This window comes from Cupressus sempervirens, chromosome 11, assembly GCF_028749045.1.
Source record: "Cupressus sempervirens isolate cs-2001-9-10 chromosome 11, ASM2874904v1, whole genome shotgun sequence".
NCBI lineage: Eukaryota > Viridiplantae > Streptophyta > Pinopsida > Cupressales > Cupressaceae > Cupressus > Cupressus sempervirens.
This window is the reverse complement of record NC_143128.1, coordinates 665,557,798-665,577,336: the sequence shown is the minus strand read 5'-3', so window position 1 is coordinate 665,577,336 and position 19,539 is coordinate 665,557,798.

Here is a 19,539-nt window from a genome sequence, read left to right as displayed (position 1 = left end):
AAGGGCCTCTAAATAGGCCTCCAACTCAACCACCCAAGGGCTCAATAACTACCCCACCCACTTGCAATTCTAGAAACTCCTAACTCAACCTACACTATGATTAAACCCTAAGTGGAGATGAGGTGAAGTAACTCAAGATAACCATGGTCAATTTTCGCACAAAGGCAAAAAGAGACTTTTTGAGTGACCTCAAAAGTCAATAAAAGGGGCTTAGGGGTTGGAAAAGACCCCTAACTCATACCCATACCCTTTGGGTATAATTATATCAATTTTTAAGCCTTAGAAAAGAGGTTTAGAGCCAAATAAAATTTAAGAATAAAATAGGAACATCTAACTACTCTAACTTTGCAGATTAAACACTAATCCGGATTAAGGGATGACTAACCTCGATTAAGAACCCAATAGCAAACTGACACCAACTAAACCAACTTGGGTCCAAAGGTTAATCAACTAACCCTAAACAGTACACTAAAGCACATAAACATTTTATGAGTGTCAAGCGACACTGAAAGAACATAATTGCGAACATTAACATTCACTGAACAAAGAAGATGCATACATATATCTCACAAGATAATACGTGAATTACGAACAACAAGGTCTCCAAAATTGGCACAAGGAGATCAGTTATGTTCCTCCCTAGGGTTTCTCGGCTAAATATCTGCACACTCATTGCACACATCAGTAGTCCCATAAAATCACATGTACATAATGTATATGTATCAAAAATTCACATAAATTAAAACATACATCAATAAGGGTTTCTTCATCCTGCTTAATTCTTAATCATTTAAAATCTCTTAAATCAAAGTCTCAATCTTACATTTACTAATTTCATCAACATACATATACATGAAACATTAAATGACAATCATCAAATATATCTGACAGTAACATCACACAACATGAAATAATAAAGTATGTTCTAAGCATCAGATAATGTCTCGACATCTCGAGTCGTGAATATCAAAATAATAGTAATGTATCACTATGCTATGATGGGTCAGGGCGAGGCCTCACATCCTCCCCCACTAGGCATGAACTTCTTCCTAGAGTTCATCAAAAAGATACGGGTACTGAGATTGCATCTGCGCTGCATCCTCCCATAAAGTCATGACCTCATCATAACAATCTCATTGGACCCTAACCTGGTCCAACTCTTGGCCTCGAAGTGCTAGGGTGCGTCAGGAAATAATGTGGATAGGCTCCAGTGCTAACTGTCTATTTGACTTCACCTGTAAAGCATCCTAATCTATGATATGAGACTCATCATAAATGTATCCTCTAAGTACTAAAATATGAAACACATCGTGGATGCGTGACAGGCTAGGTGGCAAAGCTAAACGGTATGCAACAGGTCCTATCCTCTCAAGGATCTTGAATGGCCCAAAAAAACAGGGTGCCAACTTAGAGCCCTTTTCGAATCGAATCGGACTCTTATGTGGTCGCACCCTCAAGAACACTCTATCACCAACCTGATACTCTCGATCTGTCCTCTTTGCATCAGCATACTTCTTCTGCCTATCCTGTGCCTCTCTTAGGCGTTGTCTAATCAGAGACACCTGTTGCTCCATCTCCTTTACTAACTGGGGACCAATAGATACTCGATCCTGGATCCTGTCCCAACTCAATGGTGTCCTACACGGTCTCCCGTACAAGGCCTCATAAGGTGGCATACCTATGGAAGAATGATGCCCATTGTTATAGGAAAACTCGACAAGATGTAGGTATTCCTCCCATTTGACTTGATGATCCATCACATACACATGTAGCATGTTCTCCAAAACCTAATTCACTCACTCAATTTGGCCATCGGTCTAAGGATGGTACACTATACTAAAATTGAACATAGTGCCCAAAGTCGACTGGAACTCTCTCCAAAATGAAGAAGTGAACAATGAGTCTCTATCGGAGATGATCTTACGAGAAACACCATAAAGTCTAACAATGTCCTGCAAGAACACCTGAGCTATATCTCGTGTTGTGAATGTAGTACGCATGGGTGAGAAATGGGCAACCTTGGTCAATGTGTCAACTATCATCAAAATGGCATCATGGTGATAAGATGACATAGGAAGACCAACAATAAAATACATAGATATAGTGTCCCATTTCCACACTGCAATCTCATGTGGCTGGAGAAGCCCACTAGGGTGACGATGCTCTGCCTTCACCCTCTGGCACTCAAGGCATCTCGCAACTATGCTAGCAATCTGCACTCTCATGCTTGGCCAATGATACAACTCCCTCAATTTTGCATGTAACTTCTTAACACTAGGGTGCACTGCATAAGGTGCTCTGTGAGCCTCTAGTACAATGAGCTCGCGCAAACCTCCAATGGAAGGTACATACATACGCCCCCTATGATGCAAAAGTCCATCGGACACTAAGGAATACTCTGCAAAATTCCCTTCCAAGGGTGTTTGAGGAAGTACTAACTGACTAACTTCTGCATAAAGCTCATCAGTTGGTAAGTGCTGTAAGATCTGCTCTCTTAAGTCAGTGCAAGTAGTCACATATAAAAGCTCATGGTGCCTTCTACTTAAGGCATCTGCAACCACATTCTCCTTTCCCTTGATGTAATGAACATAAAAATCATACTCACACAGAAACTCCATCCACCTTCTTTGCCTAGCATTAAGGTTCGGCTGAGAAAATATGTACTGCAAGCTCTGGTGATCGGAATGAAGCTCGAATCTATGACCCAGAAGGAAATGTCGCCATCTCACCAAGGAATGAACCACTGCCGCTAGTTCTAGGTCATGAGTAGGATAATTGAGTTCATGAGTCTTCAACTTCCTAGACTCAAAGGAAATAGGTCATCCTTCCTGCATAAGGATTGCCCCTAAACCATCTAAAGATGCATCGGTGCACACCACAAAATCTGCAATAGCATCTGGTATTGCATGAATCGGTGCACTCGTCAGGGCTCTCTTGACCTCTTGAAAAGCTCTATCACACTTTTTTATCCACTCATACTTCTTTCCCTCTTTTTGAAGAGATGTGATGGGGTGTGCCAATCTAGAGAATCCTGAAATGAAGCGTCGATAATATCTTGCTAACCCCATAAAGCTCCTCACTTCAGTAACACTGGTGGGTGCTGGCCAATCCATGATAGCCCTAATCTTTGATGGGTCTACTGAGACACCATCACCTGATATGACATAGCCCAAATAATGTATCTTGGGTCTGAAGAATGCAACTTCGACAAGCTACCAAACAACTGATTCTCTCTCAGCCTCTACAATACCTGTCTCGGGTGCTCTTCATGCTCTCTCGCATTATGAGAATAAATCAGAATGTCATCAAGAAACACAACCACAAACTTATCCAAAAAGGTACAAAATACTCCATTCATGAGGCTCATGAATATAGCTGGAGCATTCGTAAGGCCAAAAGGTACCATGGTGAACTTGTAGTGGCCATACCTAGTACAAAAAGTTGTTTTGGGGATATCACTATCCACAATCCTCAACTAATGGTAACCTGACTTTAGGTCAATCTTTGAAAATACTCATGCACCCTGCAACTGATCAAAGATGCCATTGATTCTGGGAAGAGGAGATTAGTTCTTGATGGTCACTTTGTTCAATTGCCAATAATCTATACACAACCTAAGTGATCCATCCTTCTTCTTGACGAAGATCACTGGTGCACCCCAAGGTGACACACTAGGTCGAATATGCCCCTTCTTTAAGAGTTCCTCCAACTGAGCTTTTAGCTCACTAAGCTCATGAGTAGTCATCCTATATGGTGCTCTCGAAATTGGCTTGGCTCCTAGCACTAGGTCTATATGAAAATCCACTACTTGAGGTGGAGGCATACTAGGAAGCTCTGAAGGAAACACATCTGCAAACTCCTCAAGGATTGAAAAATTATCAAGGGATGGCTCCCTCTCTGAATCTTCCTCTTTGTCACTAATAGTGCTAGCAAACAACTGACAACCCTTTCGCATGCACCGTCTAAGCTGCATAGTGGAAATCATACGAAGGGACACTGGCCTCTTCACTCCGAAGATTTCCCTAGAGATACCATCATCATCCACACATTCCACCCTCTTCTGTCGACAATCCATCTTGGCACTATGAGCATAAAGCCAATCCATGCCAAGAATAACATCATAAGAACCTAGAGGGGTAATGCGTAGATCAGTCCTAGTGGACATGTCTCCAATCTGCATCTAACAACTCTGCACCAAGGAACTAACTAACACTCTGGCTCTTGAGGCTAACTCTACCTCCCAACTAACATCCTGTCTAACTGCCAGTAGCTCGCAATGCTCCACCACAAATGGAGATATAAAAGAGTCAGTAGCCCCGAAATCAAATAAAACTACAACCATATGGCCCTGTATAATACCTGTAGCCTCAATAACTGTGGTCTGATGCTCAGCCTGGCAGTTGTCAACCGGTGCAAAAACTCTATGGGATCTACCCATGTCACCAACTGTCGGCTCTAAAAAAGCCCTACTCTAACCACTGGATGCCTGTCCCTGCGGACACTCCATAGCTATATGACCGATGCCACCACAAGTGTAGCATGGTCTACGAGCATAAGATCGTGCACCCTGTGACCTAGACTGCTGTGGGCCTTCTGACTTACTAGATCTATTGTATCCACCCCTAGAAGACTGCTAAGTCTTCACTAACTGTGACTGTGGGGCCTGTACTTTCTGATCTTGGCTAGGTCCCTGTGACTGCCACTACTTGGGATTGGAGCCCTGATAACCCTGAGAAGGTTTCTGCTGCTGCTGCTGCTGGGGTTTTGGCTATTGAGACTGCTGGCCCTTATAGGACCCTGCTGTATAGTTCTAATTCCCTTTCCAAGGGGGTTTCTACTGGGAGGAGTTTCGGTTCTGAGACCGATCCCATGACTCCTTCCTACCTCGAGTATCCTCAGCAACTAGTGCTATCTCCACTGCATGTCTAAAGGTGGTAGGGAAGGCCATCCGAACTGGTCCCTGAAGAGAAAAATTTAACCCCATGATAAAGTGATGCACTCGTAGTTTCTCGTCCTTCATGTATTTCACATAAGGAAGAAGCTCGAGAAACCTGCTCTCATACTGTAACACTATAAGGCCTCTCTGATAAAGAGAATGGAACTCCTCAATCTGTTTCTATCAAAAATGCTCTGACAAGTACCTCTCTCAAAATTTTTCTAGGAAATATTCCCATGTGAGGGTGTCCATCCTCACTACACCTATGATCTCCTCCTGATGCCACCAAACTGCTAGGCGTGCTTTTAGATTACTCCCATAAGGGCATAACCCAAAGCACCGCTATAGGCTCTGCAACCATGCCTCTGCTACTGTTCCCTTAGTGGAACCAGTAAATAATGGTGGCCCAAGTCTTATCAATTCTCTGATATCATCTCCTACATGTCTAGGAGGTCTGTCAAATGGGGGTCCTCTCTGGTGTATGGACTCTTCCTCGTGTTCACCTTGACCCTCTAACTACCTCAGTGGGGGACTCCTAGTCCTCTCTCTAACTCTAGGCCCGCCTCTTTCGGGTCCCTCTGCTTCCACTACTGGAATCTGCTGAACTGGATGAACTACAGGTACTACTCTCTGTTGAACTACATCGATCAAAGTCTAAAGTGCATCTATAATGTCCTGGTTCGGGTTCGGTGGTGGTGGAGGTGGTGGTGGTGGAGATGGTCCATCTTCTTGTCTCACTCTACCACCCCTAGCCCTACGACCTCTGCCTCGCCGGCTATGTGTAATAGGTGGCATCTACACAATTAAAAGTTTGAGTTAAGTTTAGGAAGCACAATGGTTTAAGGTTCCTAGTGTTGAAAACTAGGCTCTGATAGTATATGAATATGAGCAAATGTGAGTATGAATTCTAGCAACAATTCGATGCAAATACTCATTCAACCTTTCAAAATGAAGAGATTAGGGTCTCTTAAATAGACTTTTTTGGAATTCATCAACGGTTGAGATCAATTTCAATCAACGATCAGGATTAAACGTGAAGTTTAGTCATAAAGGGAGATTTCCAAATTAAAGAGAGTTAACATATTTAATTTGAGTAAAATAAGGAGTTAGCTGATTCAATTTGAGTAGAAAAAGGAGTTAACTCATTTAACTCATTTTTGATCAATAGTGAATTGAAAATTTCCCTTTTTGAACTAAACAGAGATTTTGTTGAGATATTTAATTTAATAAAATGAGATTTGCTCTCATAATTACTTTTTCTATTTAATTAAATAATCTTTAACTAATTAGAGACTCTTTTCTTATTTAATTAAATAACTTCATTTAATTAATTAGGAATGGCTTCCCACTTAATTAAATAACTTTGTTTAATTATTTAGAAGTAAGTACTCCATATAATTAAATAATTTTGTTTAATTATTTCAAAATTCTTTTCGAAACTAGTCAACTCAAGTCAAATGTTATTAAATTTGGTCAACTTTTGGTCAAACTTGATCTTTGCATATGTGAATATGAGCAAATGTGAGTATGAATTCCAGTAACAATTCGATGCGAATTCTCATTCAACCTTTCAAAATGAAGAGATAAGGGTTTCTTAAACAGACTTTCTTGGAATTCATCAACGGTTGAGATCGATTTCAATCAACGGTCAGGATTAAAGATGAAGTTCAGTCATAAAGGGAGATTTCCAAATTAAACGGAGTTAACAGATTTAATTTGAGTAAAATATGGAGTTAACTGATTCAATTTGAATAGAAAAAGGAGTTAACTGATTTACCTCATTTTTTATCAATAGTGAACTGGAAATTTCCCTTTTTGAACTGAAGAGAGATTTTGTTGAGATATTTAATTTAATAAAATGAGATATGCTCTCATAATTACTTTTTCTATTTAATAAATAATCTTTAATTAATTAGAGACACTTTTCTTATTTAATTAAATAACTTCATTTAATTAATTAGGAATGGTTTCTCATTTAATTAAATAAATTTGTTGAATTAATTAGAAGTAAGTACTCCATTTAATTAAATAATTTCGTTTAATTATTTCAAAATTTATTTTGAAACTAGTCAACTCAAGTCATCTGTGCTTAAATCTGGTCAACTTTTGGTCAAACTTGATCTTTGCGTATGTGAATATGAGCAAATGTGAGTATGAACTCCAGCAACAATTCAATGCAAATTCTCATTCAACCTTTCAAAATGAAGAGATGAGGGTCTCTTAAATAGACTTTCTTGGAATTCATCAACGGTCAAGATTAAAGGTAAAGTTTAGTCATAAAGGGAGATTTCCAAATTAAAGTGAGTTAATAGATTTAATTTGAGTAAAATAAGCAGTTAACTGATTCAATTTGAGTAGAAAAAGGAGTTAACTGATTTAACTCATTTTTTATCAATAGTGAACTGAAAATTTCCCTTTTTGAACTGAAGAGAGATTTTGTTCAGATATTTAATTTAATAAAATGAGATATACTCTCATAATTATTTTTTCTATTTAATTAATTAATCTTTAATTAATTAGAGACACTTTTCTCATTTAATTAAATAACTTCATTTAATTAATTAAGAATGGCTTCTCATTTAATTAAATAACTTTGTTTAATTAATTAAAAGAAAGTACTCCATTTAATTAAATTATTTCAAAATTCTTTTTGAAACTAGTCAACTCAAGTCAACTGTGGTTAAATTTGGTCAACTTTTGGTTAAACATGATCTTTGCGTATGTGAATATAAGCAAATGTGAGTATGAATTCCAGCAACAATTCGATACAAATTCTCATTCAACCTTTCAAAATGAAGAGATGAGGGTCTCTTAAATAGACTTTCTTGGAATTCATCAACGATCAAGATTAAAGGTGAAGTTCAGTCATAAAGAGAGATTTCCTAATTAAAGGGAGTTAACAGATTTAATTTGAGTAAAATAAGGAGTTAACTGATTCAATTTGAGTAGAAAAAGGAGTTAACTGATTTAACTCATTTTTTATCAATAGTGAACTGAAAATTTCCCTTTTTGAACAGAAGAGAGATTTTGTTGAGATATTTAATTTAATAAAATGAGATATGCTCTCATAATTACTTTTTCTATTTAATTAAATACTCTTTAATTAATTAGAGACACTTTTCTTATTTAATTAAATATCTTCATATAATTAATTAGGAATGGCTTCTCATTTAATTAAATAACTTTTTTTAATTAATTAGAAGCAAGTACCCCATTTAATTAAATAATTTCATTTAATTATTTCAAAATTCTTTTCGAAACTAGTCAACTCAAGTCAACGTGGTTAAATCTGGTCAACTTTTGGTCAAATTTGATATTTGCGTATGTGAATATGAGCAAATGTGAGTATGAATTCCAGCAACAATTCGATGCAAATTCTCATTTAACCTTTCAAAATGAAGAGATGAGGGTGTCTTAAATAGACTTTCTTAGAATTCATCAACGATTGAGATTGATTTCAATCAACGGTCAGGACTAAAGGTGAAGTTCAGTCATAAAGGGAGATTTCCAAATTAAAGGGAGTTAACAGATTTAATTTGAGTAAAATAAGGAGTTACCTGATTCAATTTGAGTAGAAAAAGGAGTTAACTAGTTTAACTTATTTTTGATCAATAGTGAATTGAAAATTTCCCTTTTTTAAATGAAGAGAGATTTTGTTGAGATATTTAATTTAATAAAATGAGATATGCTCTCATAATAACTTTTTCTATTTAATTAAATAATCTTTAATTAATTAGAGACAATTTTCTTATTTCATTAAATAACTTCATTTAATTAATTAGGAATGGCTTCTCATTTAATAAAATAACTTTGTTTAATTAATTAGAAGCAAGTACTACATTTAATTAAATAATTTCGTTTAATTATTTCAAAATTTTTTTTGAAACTAATCAAATCAAGTCAATCGTGGTTAAATCTAGTCAGCTTTTGATCAAACTTGATCTTTGCGTATGTGAATATGACCAAATGTGAGTATGAATTCCAGCAACAATTCGATGCAAATTCTCATTCAACCTTTCAAAATGAAGAGATGAAGGTCTCTTAAATATACTTTTTTGAAATTCATCAACAGTTGAGATCGATTTCAATCAATGGTCAGGATTAAAGGTGAAGTTCAGTCATAAAGGGAGATTTCCAAATTAAAGGGAGTTAACAGATTTAATTTGAGTAAAATAAGGAGTTAACTGACTCAATTTGAATAGAAAAAGATGTTGACTGATTTAACTCATTTTTAATCAATAGTGAACTGGAAATTTCACTTTTTGAACTGAAGAGAGATTTTGTTGAGATATTTAATTTAATAAAATGAGATATGCTCTCATAATTACTTTTTCTATTTAATTATATAATCTTTAATTAATAAGAGACACTTTACTTATTTAATTAAATAAGTTCGTTTAATTAATTAGGAATGGCTTCTCATTTAATTAAATAACTTTGTTTAGTTAATTAAAAGCAAGTACTCCATTTAATTAAATAGTTTTGTTTAATTATTTCAAAATTCTTTTCGAAACTTGTCAACTCAAGTCAACCGTGGTTAAATCTGATCAACTTTTGGTCAAACTTGATCTTTGCATATGTGAATATGAGCAAATGTGAGTATGAATTCCAGCAATAATTCGATGCAAATTCTCATTCAACCTTTCAAAATGAAGAGATGAGGGTCTCTTAAATAGACTTTCCTAGAATTCATCAATGATTGAGATCGATTTCATTCAACAGTCAGGATTAAAGGTGAAGTTCACTCATAAAGGGAGATTTCCAAATTAAAGAGAGTTAACAGATTTAATTTGAATAAAATAAGGAGTTAACTGATTCAATTTGAGTAGAAAAAGGAGTTTACTGATTTAACTCATTTTTTATCAATAGTGAACTGGAAATTTCCCTTTTTGAACTGAACAGAGATTTTGTTGAGATATTTAATTTAATAAAATGAGATATGCTCTCATAATTACTTTTTCTATTTAATTAAATAATCTTTTATTAATTAGAGACACTTTTCTTATTTAATTAAATAACTTCATTTAATTAATTAGGAATGGCTTCTCATTTAATTAAATAAATTTTTTAAATTAATTAGAAGTAAGTACTCCATTTAATTATTAATTATTTCAATTTTTTTTTCGAAACTAGTCAACTCAAGTCAACCGTGGTTAAATTGTAATGCCCCGCCAAGAGATCCAAAGATTTAACCTAGAATTTCACTATGTTTGGTAACAATTTTTTTTTTTTATAACATGAAAGTAAATACCACATATAACTTGTACATAATAATGAAAGCAATAGCGATGTCCATCTAAAAGTAAACATAACATACATAACCAATTTCATTGTTTAAGAATCCCTTAACGTTGAGTTACATCTAAACTAACTAACATACATGAATCCATCTAGTACAACATCCACCTGAATAATAATGAAAAGTCCAATGTTCATACATTATATTTCTAAATGCTCAATCATCCACTGTACATGTCACAGGGTACGAAAGCTTTATATATATATATATGTGTGTGTGTGTGTGTGTGTGTGTGTGTGTGTGTGTGTGTGTGTGTGTGTGTGTGAAATAAGGTACATCATCCTATTCCAATCCATGATACATCAAAGTAGAGATAATCACATGATACATCATCATAGAAGACATATACATCTATCATAAAGATCAAACAAAATAAACTAAGTGTACGGTTCCTCCCAATTGTTAATAGCTGATGCAGGAGCATCTTGCATCCAAAATAAAGGGGAGACATGTTGAATGTAAAAATTAAAAATTAAAAGAAAAAAAAATTAAAAAAAAAAAAAAAAAAATTCTAGAGGAGAGAGAAAGTGACGAAAATTAGAGGAGAAATAATAAATAAATAAAAAGAGAAAAAGGAGAAAAAGAAAAAAGGAGGAATTTTTATTTTCGAGGTGCATAGGTGGCATAAAATTAAAAAATGAGAAATTAGTTGTCATTCCATTAATCAAGGTGTGTAGGTGGCATCTTAGAAGCTTGTGGAAAGTTTCTTAAATCTTGCATTTAATATTTGTTGTGATCCATAAAGGAAATATAATTTTCTAATTGGGCCACATGGTGGTGCTTAGTTGTAATTCTAGAAGGTTATGGAAGTTGTAGAAGGTTGTGGAGGAATTCTAGAAGGTTGTGGATAAGTCATGCATGGGGTGGTAATTGCCTATTTAAGCAAGGCATATGAGCATTTCTAAATCAAGCTCAAGGAGAAGCTTGAGGAGTAGAAGCTCAAGTGGAAGCTCAAGGGGGAAGTTTGAGAAGTAGAAGCTAGAAGGTGTGAAGACTCTTATTTAGGACTTCTCTTGTGTTGAGGAAGTCATATCATCTTGTGGGTGTTGTAAGGATTTTTCAAGTATAATAAAATTATTTGTGAAGAATTTTTTTTTCTTGGTCTCTATATTGTTACATTCTTGGTTGTGAGTTGTTAGAGTGATGTGGCCCTCTATCAAGTGGTATCAGAGCAAGAGTTCCTGAGTGTGTGGACAGATCGCCGAACGTGAGGCAATTTACACCAGGATTTGCAAAGAAGGTTGATCTTGTGGCTGATTGATCTTTTAGATTGGTGGATTTGTTTAGGGTTTGCTAAATTTTTGGAAGATGCCTCCAAGAAGATTGGACCCCAAGGAAAATGATGACCTTAGTGAAGCGATGGAAGAAAGAATCTTAGAGAAGATAAGATCAGAGGTCAAATCAAAGATTGCATTGATAAAGAGTGACATGATTGCTGAAATTGTGAGTTCTTTGGGTGGTGTACCTAGGCATGTGGGTACTGAAGATAGATATGATGAAGTTGCTGAAGACTTTGAAGCTACTAGTGAGGATAGAAGTGATCATGAGGAGAGACCTATTGGAATTAGGGCTAGTCAGTTTGTTCGACCTGGATCTCAATTGAAGTTGAAGCATAAGATGGAGGTTTCTAATTTTTTAAGTACTTTGAATCCTGAAGACCTAATTGATTGGATTGGTGAATTAGAGGACTACTTTGAGCTTGAGGGTATTGAAGATCCATTGAGAGTAAGGTTGGCACAAACAAAGTTGAAGGGACATGCTGCTCTTTGGTGGAAGGAACTACAAAGAGACAGAGAAGAGGAAGGTGAAATGAAGATCACTAGATGGAAATTGATGGTGACTAAGTTAAAGGAAAAGTTCATTCTGGCTGATTATGAACTTGAATTGTTTAAGAGGTTGCAAAATCTGAAACAGAAGGATATGACTGTGAAGGATTACACTAAGGAGTTCTACAAGTTGACTATTCGGTCTGGGCATAGAGAATTGTCAAAGGAGAAGGTAGCACGATATATTAATGGTTTGAGATTCAATATTCAAGATGAGGTTGGTATGTTGAATATTTCCACAGTTTAGGATGCTTATCAGTATGCTTTGAGAGCAGAGGAGAAGCTAAAGATGAAGAATCAAGGTAGTTCCCGAGGGAAGGAGAAGCGAGATAGTTTGGTACAAGCTAAACCAAAAGCAGAAGGTGAACCAAAACCTATTGAACAAAGAAGAAGGACAGGTGGAGGTGTATTCAGAGGTAATTGTTTCAAGTGTGGTAAAGAAGGGCATAGATCTTTTGAATGTTCTATTGGTAGGACAGCTACTATTGTGAATGAGGTTGAAGTCCAGGAAAATCAGCATGAGGAAGGAGAAAGCTTGTTGGCTCGGCGAGTACTAATGGGTAAGAAGACATTGGATTCTTGTCAGAGGACTAGTTTGTTCAAAACTTGTTGTAAGTCTGGTGGGAAAGTTTCCAAGGTGATTATAGATAGTGGTAGTACTGATAACCTTGTTGCTAAGGAGATGGTTCAAAAACATGGTTTGAAGAGATTGAGACATCCTTGTACTTATAGAATTCGCTGGTTGCAAGGTGAGGATGCTTTGGAAGTGAGAGAGCAATGTCTTGTTAATTTTTAGATTGGGCAGTATAAGGATCAAGTATTGTGCGATATTGTGGATATGAATAGTTTTCATGTGTTACTTGGTAGACCTTGGCAGTATGATTGCAGGGCTATGTATGATTGTGTTAGGAATGTGTTTACTATTGAGAAAGGTGGTAGGAAGGTTTCCTTGATTCCTCTACAGAATGAAGCACTCGGTAGGAGAAACCTGAGTGTTGGCAGTCGAGTTGAGTTGGCAGATTTTGAGAAGATTGACAATCAGCATGGGAAGCAAACCTATAGAACACCTATGGTGGATGTAAAGGAGAAGAAGAAAAACAAGGGAAAGAGTGTGCAAGTTGAAGATTTGGAGGACATATATGTGAGGAGCCAGTTTGGGATTTATGTATTGAATCCCGAAAGATGTTCTTCCAGCTATTAGAACATCTTTTCGGACCTGGGGAGTCTGATGCAGGAGCATCTTGCATCCAAAATAAAGGGGAGACATGTTGAATGTAAAATTTAAAATTTAAAAAAAAAAAAATTGAAAAAAAAAAATCTAGAGGAGAGAGAAAGTGACAAAAATTAGAGGAGAAATAATAAATAAATAAAAAGAAAAAAAGGAGAAAAAGAAAAAAGGAGAAATTTCTATTTTCGAGGTGCATAGGTGGCATAAAATAAAAAAATGAGAAATTAGTTGTCATTCCATTAATCAAGGTGTGTAGGTGGCATCTTAGAAGCTTGTGGAAAGTTTCTTAAATCTTGCATTTAATATTTTTTGTGATCCATAAAGGAAATATGATTTTCTAATTGGGCCACATGGTGGTGCTTAGTTGTAATTCTAGAAAGTTATGGAAGTTGTAGAAGGTTGTGGAGGAATTCTAGAAGGTTGTGGATAAGTCATGCATGGGGTGGTAATTGCCTATTTAAGCAAAGCATATGAGCATTTCTAAATCAAGCTCAAGGAGAAGCTTGAGGAGTAGAAGCTCAAGTGGAAGCTCAAGGGGGAAGTTTGAGAAGTAGAAGCTAGAAGGTGTGAAGACTCTTATTTAGGACTTCTCTTGTGTTGAGGAAGTCATATCATCTTGTGGGTGTTGTAAGGATTTTTCAAGTATAATAAAATTATTTGTGAAGCATTTTTTTTTCTTGGTCTCTATATTGTTGCATTCTTGGTTGTGAGATGTTAGAGTGGTATGGCCCTCTATCAATAGCATCATTAGACCATCGTGAGCCCTAGCCATCCCTCCGTGTGTAACATCCCAAATCACCGAAGAGATGATCGGTATTAACATAGTAGGAATGTCACTCTTAAAACATCCTACTAACATGCAAAGTAAAGCATAGGATACCATCATCTAACATATGCAAATCATCAATATAGGAAACATACCAGAAAATACATCTATCATAAGGTATATTAAATATCATAATGCTCCAAGAACATAATGAAGATAAATACCAACTAAGAATGCTCCAGCCACGGTGTCTCCAACGGATCTCAAATGATAAGAGTGGAAAATACACTACCAACCGACTGCGTGGAACCTAAGTGATCCACTCCCACCGTGCTGAAGAGATAATATCAAGTCCCAAATAGACTATCAATCTACAAAGCATAAATCTCTATAAGTCCAAGAATCCTTAAAGTATACGAACTCAAAAGTTTTCATCACACACAAAATTGACATCTAATTCCTAGAGGCACACAAAGACATGTAAGAAACCTACTATGCAAGCGGGAAAGTGTCATTGCATTTATCATGTACAAGTTACCCTAGTAGTTAGCTAAACTCCACGGGTCCATACTGATCTCATGTGGCCACTAGTATCCTCTCATACTGACGAGGCATACTACGGAATGCACGATCGCAACCATGCATTCTCACTACTCCCATCCTAGCCTGTACAAGCTCTCAAGGCATGGGCGACAACATAGAAATAATTATCTTTTTAGGTTCATTTAATCTCCATTTAGTGCGTAAATGTTATCACTTATTAACCAAACTTACAATGAGTTACCCTGGTAGCCACTTAGGGCCCTGGCCCCCATTGCAAGCCACTTTTCGACACTACAAGTAGATAACCTACCCTATGCTCATGGAATCATAAATTTCAAAATCACAAAAGATAATCTATAATAAAATCATCAAATATGCATAAAAGCATCAAATATCCACAATAAGAATTATCAAATCTCTAAGATAAGAATCATCAAATCTCCATGAGCATCCGAAAAGCATCCACAGAAAATCATGATCACAACAGTTCTCTATTGGCAACTGAAGGCATCACTAATAATCATAAGTATTAATTGGTTCTCAATAACCAAAATACATTTCAAAATAAATCACCATATCCATTGGTTCTTCAACAAGCAACCAAGAATATCTCAAAATCATACTGATCGAGGACTCCAAAATGGTTGAGTCAAACATGTCACAACATGACATCATCAAGAAATAAATCAACACTTTAGTCTCATCATGGCGACTACAAAGCAATCCAAGGATAACTGATCGATGACTCAAAAATGGTTAGCTCAAGTGTCTCATATACATACCTCTCAGCTTCACACATGAAGACTGATGAACAAATACAAACATTGCATAGAGCATACAATCACATAACCATGGTTGGGCTTATAAAGATCGAGACTAAATAAGATCAGCATGCCATCACATCTCATAAATCGTGAGCCTCTGGTAACAACCTAGGACTGGTCAACACTAGTCAACCCAAAATCCAAAACAAGAAGCATAGAGAATACATGATGCAAACACATGTTTTGGTTTTCCTAAAATCTCATAGTTGAATCAAGTGTAGGGGTTTCCAATTTTTTGTTTGCAAGTATACTTTCAAGTGTCTTAAGTTTCATCATTTGACCTACAAGTCAATCCAATTGTTTCCCGATAGCATTATCCTTCTATTATTAAGAATTACATTCTAAGAATAACTTAAGGATAACTATTTACTCATTAAACTGATCATCATTAAATTTTTTTAATTTATCTATGACCCATATTCTAATTGATTAACCTTTCAACTTTTCTAAGATCAGTATTCGTTATATTATAAGAGGACCAATTATTATTCTTCGAATAAGAGATTATAACTTTATTTATCTTAATCCATTAACATAGGTACACCATCCATGACCTATTAACATCTTATTAACATAATTAATTACACTTCTTCTACTATTAACTAATCTTAATTAAATTTGATTTAATTAGATTAGATAATAAATCATATAAAACTAATGCATATTAATAAGATTCTAATAAGGAAAAATTGCAATAATATTTTTAATTCATTTCATGCTTTGATATATATATTATTTTTGTGAAGTTTAAGCATAAAGAACTCTTAGTTAAGAAAAATGGAGAAATATCTATCCTTGAATAAAACAATCTCAGTACGACGGTCATATCTCCCTAATGAACTGTTGGATTGGACTGAAATTTAAATATGTTGGAGAGGGCCAAGCTATGCCGATTCTAACTAGAGCAATCAAATAAATTCAATCACGATAAAAAGTTATGAATGACTGAATTCGGGTCTATCCAAGGGGCAGCGACAAGACAATTTGTGATAAATCAAGAGTTTTCTTTTAAAATAATTGTTCTCTAAATTTACCCATTCATCCATCTAATAGGTTTGTCCATACGCATCAGAAAATACAATTTGATAGAAAGATTACATCTAATCATTCGAATTTTCAACTTAGAATTTCTATTTTAATTCCAAATCTTGTCTATCTAATTTCACAATATAAATTCGAACCCAAACTCGATTAAGATCTAGTTTCTTTCTCATTTGGAACTAGGATTTTTTCTATTGTTTTCTTCTCATCCAAATAAAATATTTAGATTCCAATTTTAAATAGTAGATTCAATCACAGAGACTATTCAGACACATAAAACAGATATGATGAAGACAGGAAGAGAAAGAGTGCAAATAAAATATGAGAATATCACGAGTGCACCTGGACACTGATGCTAATTTTTCATGCCTTAAAAGTCCATAGAAAATCGCTTCCTTCTCCATCATTCACAATTCTTTCAAGAATCCAAGCGGATCGAATCCTCCAAGTGATTAGAAGTGCTAGAAGGAGCATAGAAGCAAGTAGAAAATATATGAGCATATGAATCTTTTCTCATGCATGTAAGTTTTGAAGCTTCTATTTTAGCTTTTAGCTCGTGGCTTCCATTAAGCTTGTAGCTTCCCTTAAGCTTGTAGCTTTCATTAAGCTTTTCTTTTAAGCTTCGATGAATGCCTAAATATAAGGAGCTCTCAAGAAACTTTTGGAATGCTTCTTGAAATCCGCTGAAAGGTGTCACCAACTAAGCATGGGTCTTTTGCAATCTTTTTTGATGAGTCATAGAATTGTAGACACCTTGTGCTTAATTGATGCACTAACCCCCATGTTGTTGACACATGTTAATTCCCATACAAGCTTATAACTCCAATTTACTTTACTCTTTCCAATTTTATTTATTTATTTATTAAGTCTCATGCACTAACTTTAATATCTCCACTTTTCAATCTTAATATATTTATATCATAATCATATGAGATTTAGAATCTTTTAATAATTTAAAATATATTTTTCACTTTTAAATTTTATTTTTCAAAACTTTATTGCTAAAATATTTATTAGCTTTAATAATAATATTATATAGTCATTTATTTAAAAATGAGCTCCAAATATATTATTATTAAAATAAATATTGTCACATTCCAAATTTAATATTATAACTTTTATCTTCCAATTTTAAAATTTAATTATTTTATTTAATTAATTTTTAATTAATTAAATAAAATAAATATTAAAATATCATTTTAATTTTCTATTTAATTAAACCATTAATTAAATCTTTTAATTAGGCTTAATTAATAGAAAATACTCTAAAGACTCACAAAGGTAAAAATATGAAAAATCCATCATAGCCAAAATACATACAAATCAAACCAAGGGGTTTATATCACGAATTATATCATCTGACGCATTTAGAGGGTACTCAACTTAGATACTTGTCCTAATTTTTCAATTAGAACAAATGGCTTAAAGGGTTGGGATTTGGACTTGAGAATTTATCTCCTCTCTCTTATCATTGAGATAATGTGATAGGGTATGCTCATCTTGGCAATTCAGGAAAGTCGATACCCAGTACCTGCAACCTACATAAAAATCATGCATGTACAAGCACAATATATATACTAAGCTAAACAGGCAATGGCAGGAAGTGGTGCATCGTGTAGATCCCAACTAGCAGGTGACTACGACTCCCTTTCTTGACCACATCAGACACGCCATACAAAAGCAAACACACAAAGCAAACATGCACACCATACACATGCAAGTATGGGGTAAGTATCCATAAAAAACACATATGATAATAAATCATCTTACTAATTATCATTAATAATTGCAAATACTGAAAATAATCATCATACATACATGAAATGTAGAGTTTAAGTAATCTCATCACATATCAACTGAATCCATAGCACAATATCTGATAATCTCATAATAATGTTACTAACCATGAACATGAAACTAGTTCTAAAAGAGTTCAAAAATGATAACAAAATGCGAACCAGGGGCAGACACTACATCCACCCCCCCTAGGATTAGGCTTACTCATAGAAGCCTACAAGAATAAAAAACTAAGATACTCACTATGTGGGTACTATTGAACCCTTTCTCCCTATAGGAGAATATGATTCCATTGGAAATATTACAACACACTTAGAGCAATATGATTTTGGTTTAATAGTAAACCAAAAACCACATTGATCCAACATCCATTTTTTTAACAACTACTAAAATAGATCCTTTAATACATTCTAAACAAGAGCAACTTATTGCTTGCAAAGATAAACAAAGGTATACTACCTTGAAACTTAGATAAAAGATACATGTTTTGCAACTAGAATAAGTTTTCAATTTTCAGTTTTGCCCTCGTTTAAGTTTTTAGTAGAATTTTCAATTTTGAAAGCTAAGTGTTGAAGTATGAAAAATATGCAAGTAATAGATTCAAGTTCTGTTTCAGTTCACCTATTTTTTAAGTTTCCAGTTTGAAAGAGATACACATGATAGTTCAAAGTTTTCATTTTTTTTAACTAGTTAATAACTAGTGACATTCCAATATACCCAGAGCTCCCAATGTTAAAACTCGAGCTCTGATACCAAATGTAATGCCTCACCAAGGAATCCAAAAAATTAACCTAGAATTTCACTAAGTTTGGTAACATTTTTTTTTATAACATGAAAGTAAATACCACATATAACTTGTACATAATAATGGAAGCAATAACAATGTCCATCTAAAAGTAAACATAACATACATAACCAATTTCATTGTTTAAGAATTCCTTAACGTTGAGTTAAATCTAAACTAACTAACATACATGAATCCATCTAGTACAAATTCCACCTAAATAATAATGATAAGTCCAATGTTCATACATTACATTTCCAAATACTCAATCATCCATTGTACATGTCACAGGGTATGAAGGCTTAAAAAAAAAAAAACATATGTGAAATAAGGTACATCATCCTATTCCAATTCATGATACATCAAAGTAGAGATAATCACATGATACATCATCATAGAAGACATATACATCTATCATAAATATCAAACAAAATAAACTAAGTGCACAGTTCATCCCAATCATTAATAGCATTATTAGACCATCATGGACCCTAG